The sequence below is a fragment of the Equus asinus genome, chromosome 24 (genome assembly GCF_041296235.1).
Source record: "Equus asinus isolate D_3611 breed Donkey chromosome 24, EquAss-T2T_v2, whole genome shotgun sequence".
Lineage (NCBI taxonomy): Eukaryota > Metazoa > Chordata > Mammalia > Perissodactyla > Equidae > Equus > Equus asinus.
Genome location: NC_091813.1, coordinates 25,769,481 through 25,783,868, shown reverse-complemented (window position 1 = coordinate 25,783,868; position 14,388 = coordinate 25,769,481). Strand labels below are relative to the sequence as shown.

At 42.1% G+C, this 14,388-nt stretch overlaps 1 protein-coding gene across 4 annotated transcripts in view; it reads right to left on the bottom strand.

The window, feature by feature from the left end:
• HTR1E (5-hydroxytryptamine receptor 1E) overlaps positions 1–14,388 on the bottom strand; it is a 73,945-nt gene that overhangs the window by 37,367 nt on the left and 22,190 nt on the right. Inside the window, exons 2-3 of one of the 4 annotated variants that reach the window (XM_070496566.1) lie at positions 6,958–7,101; positions 6,324–6,615 (exon numbers count right to left, since the gene is read on the bottom strand). The exons of the other annotated variants lie outside the window; for them this stretch is intronic. The gene's annotated coding sequence lies outside the window, so the exon portion shown is untranslated. The remainder of the gene's footprint in view (positions 1–6,323; positions 6,616–6,957; positions 7,102–14,388) is intronic. 4 annotated transcript variants of the gene reach the window in all.

Genomic DNA, 14,388 nt, shown 5'->3' with positions numbered 1-14,388 from the left:
CTCAAAGTGTAATTGAGTCAAACGCTAAATATTTCAGGTATTTTTATACAAATTGGAAAACTGCCTTCCAGAAATAATATATCAATGTAGACAACCAGATCCTTGTAAAAGTTGGTCACTTCACCCAGCTTAGGTAACCTTTTTTTGCTGAGTGCCCAAAGTATATCTTCAAATATTCTGCTTGGCCTTTAATTAAACCCTTCATAGCTAAGAATATGAAGGGTGGTAAAATGCATAAAGAATGTGTCATATATTTCACTAACAGAATTTAAATGGCATCAACTTATGAATAGAATAAATAACGCTCCAGCCATCACTTGCTCTATTTTAAGAAGATGGTAATTGAAACACAAGATTATTCAAGTGGCATAAAATTTTACAGTTAATGAAAGTTCCACTAACTAAAATAGGTAAGATTGTTTTTAATTATTGTAAAATAAAAAATTATAATATGATGTTAAAAATCATAATACTACAGTAGAACAAAAAAATTCCCTATAGTCAGTTGACATTCACCACTCTACTTTGTGGATAATCTGCTTTGATGATGACATAAAGTAACATTTTAAAACATTTTAAAATGGTTTCTGTTCCCATCCAGCACAATGATTATCTTCTTTATCCTCCAGTCAACACATGGCTCAGACAGTCCAAACTCATTTTGGTGCCACTGTAGGCAAAATGCAATTAGGAAGGAAAATTTATTGCTGAACCCATCATGGAGCAAGGTCCCCAAATACATATAAATGACTTTTGATTATCCACTACTTTGCATTCTCTTATTAGCAGAGACAATTGGAAGCTGAATAAAAACAGAATTGATTTGCAGGCATCAGAGTAATCTCTCACAGCCATGATGCCTTCCTGTTAGAGTTTAGAGGTCCATGTGGTTTTTATAATCCTTAAGATTCTGAAGAGCAATGAGCCTACAGGACAAAAAGGGTGAAATAATCAGTTTTAAGAATAAGTATTTGATATGGGTACTTATTATTATCATTGTGTATGTGCATGTGTTCCAATAAACCTTTACTTACAGAAACAGGTAGCTGGCCAGATTTGGCTCATGGACTGTAATTTGCCAACCACTGTTCTCGATGATACCCCGATGACCGGGCTGCTGGAGGGAACCATGCTGTGACCCAGTCTGCTCCTGTGACATGGAAATCGCTCCAGGGTCTGGGGCTGTGCTGAGTTGTCCATGTCGCAACATGCAGGCTGGGGCGGAACAGGGCACTGTGTTTTGGAGTTTCTGACCAAACCGTGGGTACAGGGGCCAGAATGAGAGGGCCAAGATGGAGAGGCTGAATCTTCCTCATAAGAGGCATCTACTCTAGATTGGGCCCAACACTCCTAACCACACACACATGGTCCCTGGGGCCTGGGTCCACACGGTCCTTGCTGGGCCCCCAGGAGAACCAGTGCAGCCCCTCTTTGGTGACGGCCTAGTTGTAGCTCTTTGGGGAGTCCAATGCTTCTTCCAGGTTCTCTCAGGTGAGGAAGTTTTGTAACCATGGGCCTATTGAGAGCTGGTTCCAACAGACCCGATCAACAAAGTGATTAAGGATTGACTTTCAGAAAGTCTGCAAAGTCACACAGCCAGAGCACGGGCTGAAGAAATCTTGACCTGAAATCACGGGGACACACACACAAACAGCCCCTCCCCCCCCCAAGATCCTCCTTCCCACGGAGCCAAATGACCGTGGCATCACCCGAACTTGAAAGTGGGCCTCTCATCAGAAGCAAGGGGTTCCTCATTCAGGAAGACCCCGTGTTCCCCACCTCATCACAACCGTTTAGAACCCTATCATAAAAGTTTGGAACCTCATGATAAATGTTTAGAACCTCATGATAAATGTTTAGAATCCTACCACAAATTCTTGAAGCCCACCAATCAAAGCCTGTCCCGCCAGTGTTTCCGCTGGCAGCCTGTTCTCCCCAACCTCTTAAATTTCACCCTAAATCCTGCATCAGGGAGACACAGCTGAGGGCACGGGTCCCCTGTCTCCCTGCAGATCAGTCTCGCAGAATAAGGCTGATTTCTCCCCCAAAAGCTGATGCTGTAATTAATTGGTTTTTTTATGCGCATCAGACAAGAGAACTCCAATTCGTGCGAAACAGTTTTCCGTCCCCCCGCAGCGCAGCACTTTGCGCTGGGAGCGGCGGCGCCCTGCCCGCCTCCCTGGCCGGGCCCGCTGCCCTGAGACAGCCGCTCCTGCTGGCGCTCGGCCGGCGCCCCCGGCGTCCCCGGGGCCTGCGCTCTGCCGGCCGCGCCCAGGCCTCGCGCACCTCCTGCCGCAGCGGAGCGCGAACTGCGGCCGGGGGCGCGCACGGTCCGCGGTGCCAGCGGGAACGCCGCACGATCCAGCCGGCGGGGCGGGGAGCAGCGGCGGGGCCTGGGGGCCTGCACAGGGGGCCTGCACAGGGGGCCACGCGCCCTCGTCCTATAGTATCATCGTTTTTATGTCATCTCTCAAAGTAGGTATTACAGTCGCCATTTTATAGATAAGAAAACCAAGGATTCTGACCCGGGGAGCCCTGGATTTGAAATCCAGCCTCCACCATCCGTTAGCTCAGTGATCTTTTGCAAGCAGAATATTAATACGTGGAAGCAGTTGTTACTGTAGGATTTAAAAGAACTTTGTCGGATTAGTTATTCCTTTTTTCCTTGTATATTTATCAAATGCTGTTATCCTTCAGGCATGGTGCTAGGAATATAATAACAGTAAAAGGCAGTTTCTTTCCTTAAGAAGCTTAACCTTTAGAGGCTGTTAAGAAGTTGTCTTGGGAGTGATAGAAAACCCAACTTAAAATGATTTGAAGAAAAATGGGTTATTTATTAGTTCACATAATATTACACAGTCCAGAGACAAGATAGCCTTCAGATTTGACCCACGGCTTCAAGTGATGTTCTCTGCCTTTCCATTTCTTGGTCCCACTTCGTTTCGGTCCATTCTGCAGCCTCCTGTTGTAAGATGACTTCTAGTTGAGTCTTTGTTCAGGTTCCCCAAACTAAGTTTCACTGTACCCTATTAGCCCTCCTTGGGCACACTCCCATCCCTGGACTGGTCACTGGGGCTTGGAGAATGATTGGTGCTAAGCAGCTTTGCTCTAGGTCTCGTCTTGGACGTCTATGCTGGGTGGAGTCTATGCCGCCAGAACCACGGAAGCTTATGGTAAGAGAAGGGGCAGTCCCTCAGAGAAACTTAGTTACCAGGAGAAAGAGAAATAGAAGCTGAGGAGTGAAGGAAAATGTCCACAAAAGAGGTGAAAACATTAAGAGACTAGATTATTAAACTCTATAAAGTACAGAATCCTCTAGAGACGCATAGGAGAGTACCCAATCCAGTCTTGGCCAGGTCAGGGCAGTAGACCTGGGGAAATAATGCTCCCACTGAAACCTGAAAGAAGAGTAGGAGGTAAGCTACACTGGGCTAGAAAGGCAGGCAGAGGCCAGATCAGACAGGTGCTGGAGCTCATGTGATGGAGTTTGAACTTTATCACGAGGGTTCTTGGAATAGGTTTCTTCCCATCACCTTCTGTATCTTTAAAGCATTTGTTTTGGAATCTTCCTTAATTTTTCCCTCATATTTTTAATCTTAACTTTTCTCTGTTCCAGTCTGCTGTCTTAATTCCAGCTAGGCACTCTGCCTGTTTCCTGCATATTACTTTCTCTGTGTTCCTTGCCACACACATCTACTTGGGTTCAGTAGGTCACATCTAGCAGCAACTCTGGTGAATTGACCCAGAAGAATTTCCAGATCCCTAAACTGAATAATGGCCTGAACAAAGCACTACTCTCTATAGGGAAATTTAACATATGGCAGAGGTGGCGTTTCAGATTGTGCGGGAAACATGAACTATTCCTGAATGGAGTTGGGAACACTTAGTAGCCATCAAGAAAAAAACCAAAGATCCCTACCTCACACCAAATAAATACCAAATAGATTAATAATTTACACACAAAAATCACAGTACTAGATGAAAATTAGGGAGTTTCTCTTAAAAATAATATTGTATTAATGAAGACTTTTATAAATACAAAACAAAACCAATTTATTAAAACTAGACAATTCTTTGAGGCAAAAATATCATTAAAGTCAAAAGACAAATGACTAGGAAAAATATATGCAATTCAGATTATGTATGAAGGATCAATTTCATTAATATTAGAAGAGTTCTTCAAAATCAATCCGAAAAAAAACCACCACCCAAAAAGAAAAACTGATAGAGGATATAAGCAGAGTTCACAGAAAGGAAATACTAATGCTTTTTAAGCTTTGAGAAAAAGAAGTCTCATAATTAGAAGGAAGGCAAATGAAACTACCACGAGATTCTATTTTTCACTTAGATTATCAAAGATCACACATTTTGATAACACCCTGTGTCAGTGACAGTGGGGAAATAGGAATTCCTATACATTGCTGCTGGGAATTTCAATCAGTATAGATTTTCCAGAGGGGAGTTTGGCAACAACTATCAAAATTACCAATTCACGGGGCCAGCCCCGTGGCATAGTGGTTAATTTTGTCATGCTCCACTTTGGTGGCCTGAGTTCACAGGTTCAGGTCCCGGGCGTAGAGCTACACCCCTCGTCAACCATACTGTGGCAGTGATCCACATACGAAATAGAGGAAGGTTGGCACAGATGTGAGCTCAGGGACAATCTCCATCAAGCAAAATAAATAAATAAATAAATAAATAAATAAATAAATAAATAAATAACCAATTCATGTACATGTTGGCCCAGCAAATCTATTTATAGGAAATCGTGTATATATGTATACTTGTAGAATTGTTTCTACAAGGATGTTTATGAATCACTGTAATAGCAGAATTTTGTAGAAATAAACAAAAAAAATCCCTAAATATCCTTTAATTGTAGGCTAGTTAAAAAAATATGGCCCATTTATACCTGAAATATGATGCACTCATTAAAAATGATAATGCAGCCTGAAATAATCTCCAAAATATATCATAAGAGGAAGAAGTGAGGTGCAGAAAAATGCACATAGTATGATGCTGCACGTGTAAATTGTATGCTAGTAGGCATATTTGATATGTCTGGAAGGATATACAAGATATTGGTTTCGTTGATTAACTCCAGGGAGGGAAACTGGTGGCTGAGAGACAGAGTGGGAGGGACCGTCCCAAAAACCTCCGTCCTCCCCGAAAGTACAGCTGCCCTTTGACACTCTGTTGGCCGGACCAGGAGGCCCCTCTAACTTTTTTGGTCTTCTCTTGAAATAAAACTGTCTCTAACGCTCACATCTTCCAGAGACTATCTGCCAAGGTACCTAATGAGATATGTATGTAAAACCCTTTGTGAAGGATAGAACACTGAACACAGGTAAGGAATAACTATTATTAGTACTAGTCTAATATCTTGAATTGTGATAATTTGACAAGTGAAGCAAAGAAAAGTTGGAGTAGAGAAATAACTTTCCCCGATCCTAAGTATTTAAGCTTTCCCCTCTTCTGTGTATTTAACCTTTCCTTGTCAGACAAAGAACCACATCTTCCCAAAGTTTAGTACGGTGCTTAGCTCACTGTGGATGTTCAATGAATGTTAAATAATAATAATAGCTATTTATGGATCATTGCACCCCTTGATAATACTTTCGCTCCATTGAATCATACCTCTTAGCAAGCCATTTTTAAAATGTATTCCTAACTAAATTAAGGTGCAATAACTCACAGAGAGAATTGATATTTATATAAAAAAGAGAACTGGCACAAAACCAATGATTTAAACTGCACCTTTGCAATTCCTTCCCAGTGGCATTAATAATGGTGCCCTTTTGAAATATCTTTTCTTCTTTCAAATACCGTATTATAATTGTGATAGGCTGGCTAGAGGATATAGTCTTCCCATTTGCTGTTTTTTCCTTTTCTTTGCTTTTATGTTTTGTGATGTGCCATGGGGTAAGGGCATCAAAGGGAATAATAATCTAATTTTAACCTTTAATTGTTCTTGCTCTTTAACGCTGTCTCTGGTTTCACAATCTTCCTGCTCATTACGCTCTACCACTCCTCAGCTATGCACACGTGTACATGGGGACAAGGTAAATGATGGCTAAGGGCCCCTCCAATTCAGATGCCATGTTTCTTTAGAAAAGATGCATATTTTAGGTGTCGTGTATTATTTTGGTTATAAAGAATTAGGTCTGTTTAATAAACTTGAATAAAATATTAACCCTTTAAAAGGAACCAAGATTCTCTAAGTCCTTTAAGAATATGCCTATGGAGCTGAGTTGCAGAAAACCCGGTGTAATAAAAATGCATATTCATATCTCCAAGGCTTCACAAAAATTGGTTATTCTTACCTAGAATGCCCTTTGTCTGCCTGGCAAACTCCTACTCAGCATTCAAAACTCAGCCCGAACGTCATCTCCTTTCTGAATCTTCCCCTGACAGAGACGAGCCGGCAGCTCCCCTCTCTGCTTGCATGCCGCCCAAACCATCTCCCGGTGCTGCGGCTCTTCTCTCCGGCTCTGTCCTTGTCTGCCTTTGTGACTGGACCTCTCACAGACGGGGAGCTCCTTACCAGCAAGAGTGTCTCCTATCACCTCTGAAGGCCCAGTGGCTGGAACGTAGGGAGTGCTCAATGAACGGTTCCTGAAGAATGAATGAATGAATGAATTATTCCAAGTAAGGAGCCCTGGGTTCTAGTCCCAGCTCTACTGCTAATAATGTGTGGTTCTGAGTGACTTGATGAACTTTTTTAGATTTCAGTTTCTTCAGGTATAAAATGAGAGGATATGTTAGAAGCTCCCTTAGGTCTATCTGATGATTTTGTTTTCTTAACTAGAATGTCAATTCTTATTGGTAGGGATTCCATCTTCTGTATCATTTTGTGCGTAGCACACGGTTTAATAAATACTTATTAAATTTCTTAGAAAAACATAAATCTGAGAAAACAACCTCTAATTGAGTTGTTAGGCACATGATTGGTGTCACCTCAAACTACAGAGCTGGTCCTTCTGGGCAGTCAGCTTTGAAAGGCCGTCACCATGCAGAGCGTCGTGTCCACATTCTTACGCATCTTCAAGTCTGAAGCGCAACTGTAGAGTGCGGCAGAGGCCAGGTCTCAAAGAGGTGGTGCTTAATGGAAACGAATGATAATTGTTATCATGAATTGATATCATTTATTGAGCACTTATTTTGTGCCAGACAAATTATTCACAAGGTTAGGTTGTATTGAACCAAAACCTTAGAAAACCATTGAACCAAACCTTAGAGAAGTTATGTAACTTCTGTTCCAATAATCCATTGCTATGTAACAAAACCCTCCAAACATAATAGTAGAAAACAACAACTGTCTTTTTATTCTCCAGCATTCTGTGGATCAGGAATTCAGAAACAATATGATGGGTGTACTTTGTCTCTGTTCCTCTGTGTCCACGGCCTCAGCTGGGAAGACTTGAAGTTGGGAATGCCTGGAAGGCTGGGGGCTAGAATCAGTCAAAGATTTTCTTTGGAGGTTGATGCTGGTGGTCAGTCGGCACCTGAGGTGGAGCTGTGGATCAGAATACCTACATGTGGCCTCTCCATGTGGTCTCTCACTTCCTCACGTCTTGGTGACTGGAATCAGTAGCATCCCAAGGAGATTAGGAAAAGCTGTATTGCTTCTCATGGTGTAGTTGTAGAAGTCAGGTAGTGTCACAGCCACTGTAGTCATGGGCCCACTCAGATTCAGGGATGGGGAACACAGACCCCATCTCTCATTAGGGGATTTAATGCGACATTGTAAGAAGAGCATACGTGATCAGATCTTATTGTGGGCATCTTGGAAAATCTGCCACAATTGTCCAAGGTTTTAGAAAGAGGTAGAGATGAGATTCAACCTATCCATTTTAGCTCAAAACCTCTATACTTTTCATTCCACCTTAGGGCCTCAGTCATTTGATGATGCTAATAATTGGATGGGGGTTTCCTTTATTTGTAAGTATATTAATTTAAGTAAGATTAACCTTCTTTAAAACCTCAACTATTCCCTCCTTACTTTTCTCTCTTCCCTTGTTTTATCTTTTTACCCCCTTGGACTCAATTACTTCACCTGACTTTTGTTTTCAGCTGTTTCTTCTCTTCTCTCTTCTTAGTGATATCATTTTTCTCCCTTAAATTCTACATGGCCAAGGTATTTCCTTTATTCAATTAATTTTTCCAGAGTTTGAAGAATTATGAAAGCACCCCATACTTTCATCCCTCACCACCCTCCAAGAAAGACTGTATCAGTTAGAACTACTTAGTTCTAGAGAAAGACTGCTTATTTGTTATCATTCCTTGAGTCATTTACTTATAGCAAGTCTAGTGAGTGTGTGGGGGTGTGTGTGTGTGCGTGCACTGGCAACCCTGGATGGAGTGGCCTGGCTGTTGGCACTGCCTGGGAAAGTGAGGCTGGGATTATTTGTGAAGCCTACTTGGGCAATGATCCTCAACCCTGGCTGCACATTAGAACCACCTAGGAAACTTCTACAAAATGCTGATGACTGTAGCCTACCCCAGAGCCATTAAGTCAGAATCTACAGAAGGAGAAACAGACACCAATATTAAAAAAAAGTAAAGAACTTCCTAGATGAATAAAATATGCAAGCAAGTTTGAGAACCACTGCACTAAGGAATTCTAGTGCTTTCAGTTGAGAATCACTGAGAATCCCTGAACTGGGACTCATGGAAGGTGGGGAGTGGGAGAGATTCCATACCAGGAATGGGAGCTGCATTATCAGATAGGGAGCACTCCTGTAGAGGGTGACAAGACTCTGAGCACCGCCTGCGGTCAGTGGTTAGCTCTGGCCACACTTTGGTTCAGGGCAGCAGTGAGGATGCCCCAGGATTGATGGAGGAGCCCCTCAGACAGCTCCACTGAAAGGAGCAGGAAGCCTTCGATGCTGAGTCCCTCAAGTCAGGATTGGTCTGGAAGGCTGAATATGGGGCGTGAAGTGGGGGCAGGGATGGGGAACTTGGCCTGTAGAGGCAACAGAAATGAGGCAGAAGGTGATATTGATTGAGCAGATTTGGTTCTGAACAACACAGTCTGGGGGTGGATGAAGCACATAAATTTGGAGAATATGTCTCTAATTATGTTCCTTTTAATTTCTTTTAATGGTACTCTATTGTTTCATTTATTAATTTTAGATTATCAGTTGCAATTTTATGTGAAAGTTATCATTCCTACAAATGCAACAATTCTTAATAATTGCAGAACATTAAAAATATAAGAATACTAAAATTAATAAACATTTGTTATCTATAAAGCTTCATTTTATGCTGTTTCATTTAGTTCTTCGGTACTGTGAATCACTATTTTAAGGAAATTTGTTAAGATACTTCAAAGATTTTTGTTCAAGTTGTAACTTATTACTATTGTAAAGAGAAGTCAAAATAATACAGTGTAATCACATCACTTGCTCATTTAACTTAGACAAATCTAACTATCCATGCTTGAAAACACATATAAAGGCAGAGGAAGGAAGAAATAGTTGAAATACTGCAAATGATTCTGCTATATCACTGAGTGAGTGTATGACCCTCCATCACATTGCGAGCGTCTTGCCACCCTGAATGTGATTCTTGTGTTTATTGCTTAGCCCACATATTTATGCATATTTACCACTGAATATAGTTATAGCATAAAACTAGGCGTATATTCATGTACAAAGAATTTTATGGGCAACATGTGGGAATTTTATGAATAATTGCAAATCTACTCGATTTTTGTCTTGTGTGCTGATAGTGCCACCTACCCCACACCCCCAGATCTGATTCCAGTGCATATTATTTTATCCCTACTGATAACTAGATAAGGTTTCTTCATAATCACATGACAATTTAGTGTTTGAACCGAGGGGTGGATGTTTTCAGGGAGCCCTCCCTCGCACACATTGCCGCAGGTGAGGGGCCTCTCCTCTGTACTCCATAGCACCCCACACACACTTCTTTTTTAGGGTTTTCCAGAATTTTATCCTGAACTGTACAGTAACTTTTGCTTGTCTGTTTATCCTACCCCTAAGACTATGAGGGCCTTGACAAGAAAGTCTGTTCATCGTGTTTCCAGTGCTGGACACGGTGTTTGGCATATAGCAGGTGCTTCACAAGTATTTACAAGACAGACGATTCTACTGATCTCTTCTGATGTGTCTGACTGGTTTCACACAGCTGGTGAAGAAGACTTGCATTCAACCTTCTGTTTCTGACCCAAGCGACTTTAGGCGAATGGTTTCTGATTTTTTTTCTTGATGTGCTCCAGGGTTGGGGCCACACAACCACATTTAATAAACTGTTCCATTGTTCATCACCAAGAAATTCTCCTTAATGTGCAAAAAGAATCTCACGTGCTTTATGTTTCCCTTTTCTTTGTCTATTCTCCGTGAACAAGTAAAAGGTGCAGGGAAAAATGCTCTCAGGAAGGCAGTTCTTAGCTGGAAGATTAGCGTTGGGAGTGAAAGGCAACACAGAAGCACAGGGCAGGGGCTGCCCATGTATTCTTTCTGCATGATTGACATTAGCCTTGGGACAGGTCTTGGCGGTGACAGTCCCTTTCACATGGATGTCTTCATGTTCATGCACCTGTTTTCCCACACAGTGTTCAGTATTGGCAGACACTCAACGTATGGGCTGAGCCATGTGCCCAGAATGTGCCTTTGGGAAGGAGAAAATAAACCTCCTGGGGGCTACAGTGGACCAGGGACATCTTCACACCTTCCATGGATAAGGGCCATATATACATTTTCAGATTTAATTTGTCTCCATTCTCAATTCCAGGCACTCAGATCATATTCTTAATTTTTTTAGCAGGTCTGACATTTCCCTCAATGCCAGTCATAAGCACGTCGGCCTGCAGCTTGATCTTGTGCCACAAGTTCATGCGTTTGCTGTTTATCTTCCCTGCTGTGGATGTCAGCCTGTGACTTTGCTATGACAGCAGAGGCACATAGGTAGCCAAGTGTTAAGGGAATCTGGAGTAATTAAAGGACTCAGATTTAAAAGGGGTTGGTCAGAGGAAGCTCTGCAAAGGAGCTTTGATTTGGACTAGGTTACACAATGTGGGATATGCCCTCATCTTCACTTGCCACCCATTTCTGACATGAGGATACATACAACGATACACATATTTGTGTGCACACATCTATTTGTATGTGCATGCACGTACATTACAGAACCCAATGGCAAAATGAAAGTGACCATCACTGCTCACTGTTATGACCTCACCCCTCTCCTCCTGCTCCGCACACTATTCCTGTTTCTTCATCCAGAGTCAGCTTCTTAACAGCCACAGAGACACCTCTGGCTCAGACGCACTTAGCAAAAGAAGGGCATGGGAGTGAATCATTAAATCCACTGATAAGAAGGAGAAAATTAATTAGAATAGCCAGATGCTCAGGAAAACAGTAATAAAATTTTACCCTGAGCTTGGGAAAATTAAATTCATATAACTGATTTAGTCACACTTTAGTCTTATTCAACTGGGATGTGAAAGAATGGGAAAGAGTTAAAGTCTGATAAAATAATAACCATGGTGAGAGAAAGCATTCTTTTTTATTTCATATGTGATCTCACATTCAGTAGGTTAGCGTTATAATTAGGTCTGACTTTTAATTGTAAAGACATGAAGAGAGGTTTAAAACAGATGAAAAAACCCATTCGACTTCCATAGCAACAAGAGATTTTCTGAATCGAGTAAGCAGCAAGAAAAAGAAAAATTGACTCCCCAAATATTGGAAACTATTTGAAACCAAAATATTAAAGAATATAATGGCATTTGGAAATACGACAAGGCTCTCTTGGTAGTTCCTAGCTTCATTTTTATCACTGGCACAGTATGATTTTCTTCTTATAATTAGATAAACATACAGTATATGTGTAAAGCGATTCAGAACCTGTATTATGACTCACGATTGTGGGGAAAATAAATGTTTTTTAATATGGGTTCTCCATGACTTAAGTGGTAGAAATAAAACCAACAGCAGCAGTAGTGGATATTGGAAGTCACACAGGGTTAGCATCCGGAGAGTGGCCTGAGGCCATTATGGCCAGCAGAGTGTCTGAGATTAGAAAACCCATGAAATTGTAGGGCTGGGAGAGAATCAGAGAGGAAACTAAGGCTTGAAGATTAAGTGACTTGCCCCAAATTACCCAGAGAGCTGTTGAAACCTATCAGAATTCTGCTCCCCAGACAGCCTGTCCAGCCTTTCCCTGATTAACCCCCGCTTTCCTGGAGCGGTTGTCCCCGATCGACTCCTCTTGCCACCTGCATCTCAACAGAGTTTAACAGAACACCTGTGCTAACAGAACACCTGCCTGAGCTGAGTTATAAAGAGAATCTAAGTGGTGAAGGTCACCAGCTGGAATAATGTGAACCCAAAATATAAGCTTTTCAAACTTGCCTGCCAAATCCTATCCTAATTTATCTGGACAACTTTTTCAGTGTGCCACTTAAGTTTTGCTTGTTTAGACAGTGTGCATTTCAATTTACTCATCTGTAAATGGGGTGGAATTGGTTGGCTTCCTTACCAGTACTCAGGAATATAGTGACACTAGAGAAGAATGTCACTACAGACACAGCTGGGGATTCAGAGCTACCCAGACTCCGCCAACAGCTCTGTCTCGGCTCTTGGCTGAGCTGGCACTGGAGATTTAGGGCTCCCATTGCTGGACTTGCCTCTATCTTCTGATTCTCTTTCCAATCATTGCATAAAAGAGGATTAAAAGAGATTCAAAATCTGTTAGGAAGTTACATAAAACTTGCCTTTTCCTCCTCACACATGCCCTTGTTTCTACTCTTTCCACCACAGGATGCTCTACCCCACCTGCGTCTGCTGAAGCCCTGTCATCCTGCCTGTGATGGTTAATTTTATGTGGCAACCTGGCTGGCCATGGTAGCCCAATATTTGGTTAAATGCTAGTCTAGATGGTTCTGTGAAGATAATTTTTTAGATGAGATCAGTATTTAAATCAGTAGACTTTAAGTAAAGCAGATTGCCCTCCTCCAGAATGAGGGTGGGCCTCATTCAGTCAGTTGAAGGCCTTCAGAGAAAACAGACTTGGATCTCCTGAGGAAGAGAGAAGTCTGCCAGGAGACAGCCTTTGGGCTTGAGCTGAAACATCCGCTCTTCCCTGGGTCTCCAGCCTGCTGGCCTGCCCTGCAGATTTTGGACTTATCAGCCCCACGATAGCGTGAGGCAATTCCTTCAAATAGATCTCTCTCTCTGGAGAACCTGATTAACACACTGCCGCCTACTGTCTGGGAGCCAGGCCCACATGTGGTGAGTAGACACATCCTTTCAGAGTCTGTGACTGCTAGGATCCTCTGTTGGGCAAAATTTCTCTGGGGCTCTTGAAACAAGTGTCCCTAACAAAGACAGGGATCCTGTGGAAGCAGATGCAAAACCTGGGCAAAATGCCACATCTCCTTGCAGCTCCTGCCCCTTTGGGGTTGTGCAACTGAGAACAATGGTACAAGCGCAAATGGACACCTGTCTCATTTGTTCAAACATTTATTCCAATATTTACTGACTATCCACTCCATGCCAGGTCCTCTTCTAGACATTGGAGAATCAAAACTGAACAGAGACTTCTGCCATCACAAAACCTGCATTCTGGTTGGGGGAGAGGCAAATAAACATTTTTACAGGTTAATTTTGGATTGGGGCAAGTGTTTTGAGGGAAAAAAGGGAAGCAGAGACAGACTGGAGGAAGACAGGGTACTTTAGACAGAATGGTCAAGGAAAGTTATTTCGAGGAGCTGACATTTAAGTCTAGGCTTGTTGACGACAAGTGTCCCTATTGATCAAGGACTACATGTTCTGTTTCCAATTAAAACCAACTTAAAACTTTAAACAATGTGTGAATTAGCCTAAATGAAAAAAGTTTAAATAATAGAGAAGTATACATCACTAAAGGCCATTAGTTACCGTCTTCTGCCCCCTAGCACGCTGTTCCCCTCCCACAGGTGACTAGCATTAACCATCACGCACCCTGCACACCTTCGCCCATGCATTTCCATGCACATGAGATCTTGCTATGCATATTAGTCTTCATTCTGCCACGTGCTTTTTTTCCATTCAACAATATATCTTTGAAATCTTTCCAGGAAAATGCATATGAATCTTTCTTTTTCCCACTGGGAAAATAATTTATTTTGTGAGAAATTGTAAAGCAAGTGAAAAGCACTATACATTCAAATCAATGGACTTGGGAAATAGGCCCCACTGTGCTTTTCCTCCAGTGCCACATGAGTGAGATGTCGGGGCTGAGGTAGCCACCCAGAGTCCTTTAACAGTTAAGAGGTGAGGGAAGAGTGACAGTGTCTGGAAAGCTCACCTTGAATTCTGGGATTTAGTTCTAATGATGTTTCACAAAAACACGGATGGTCTTGGCCAGCATCTACCA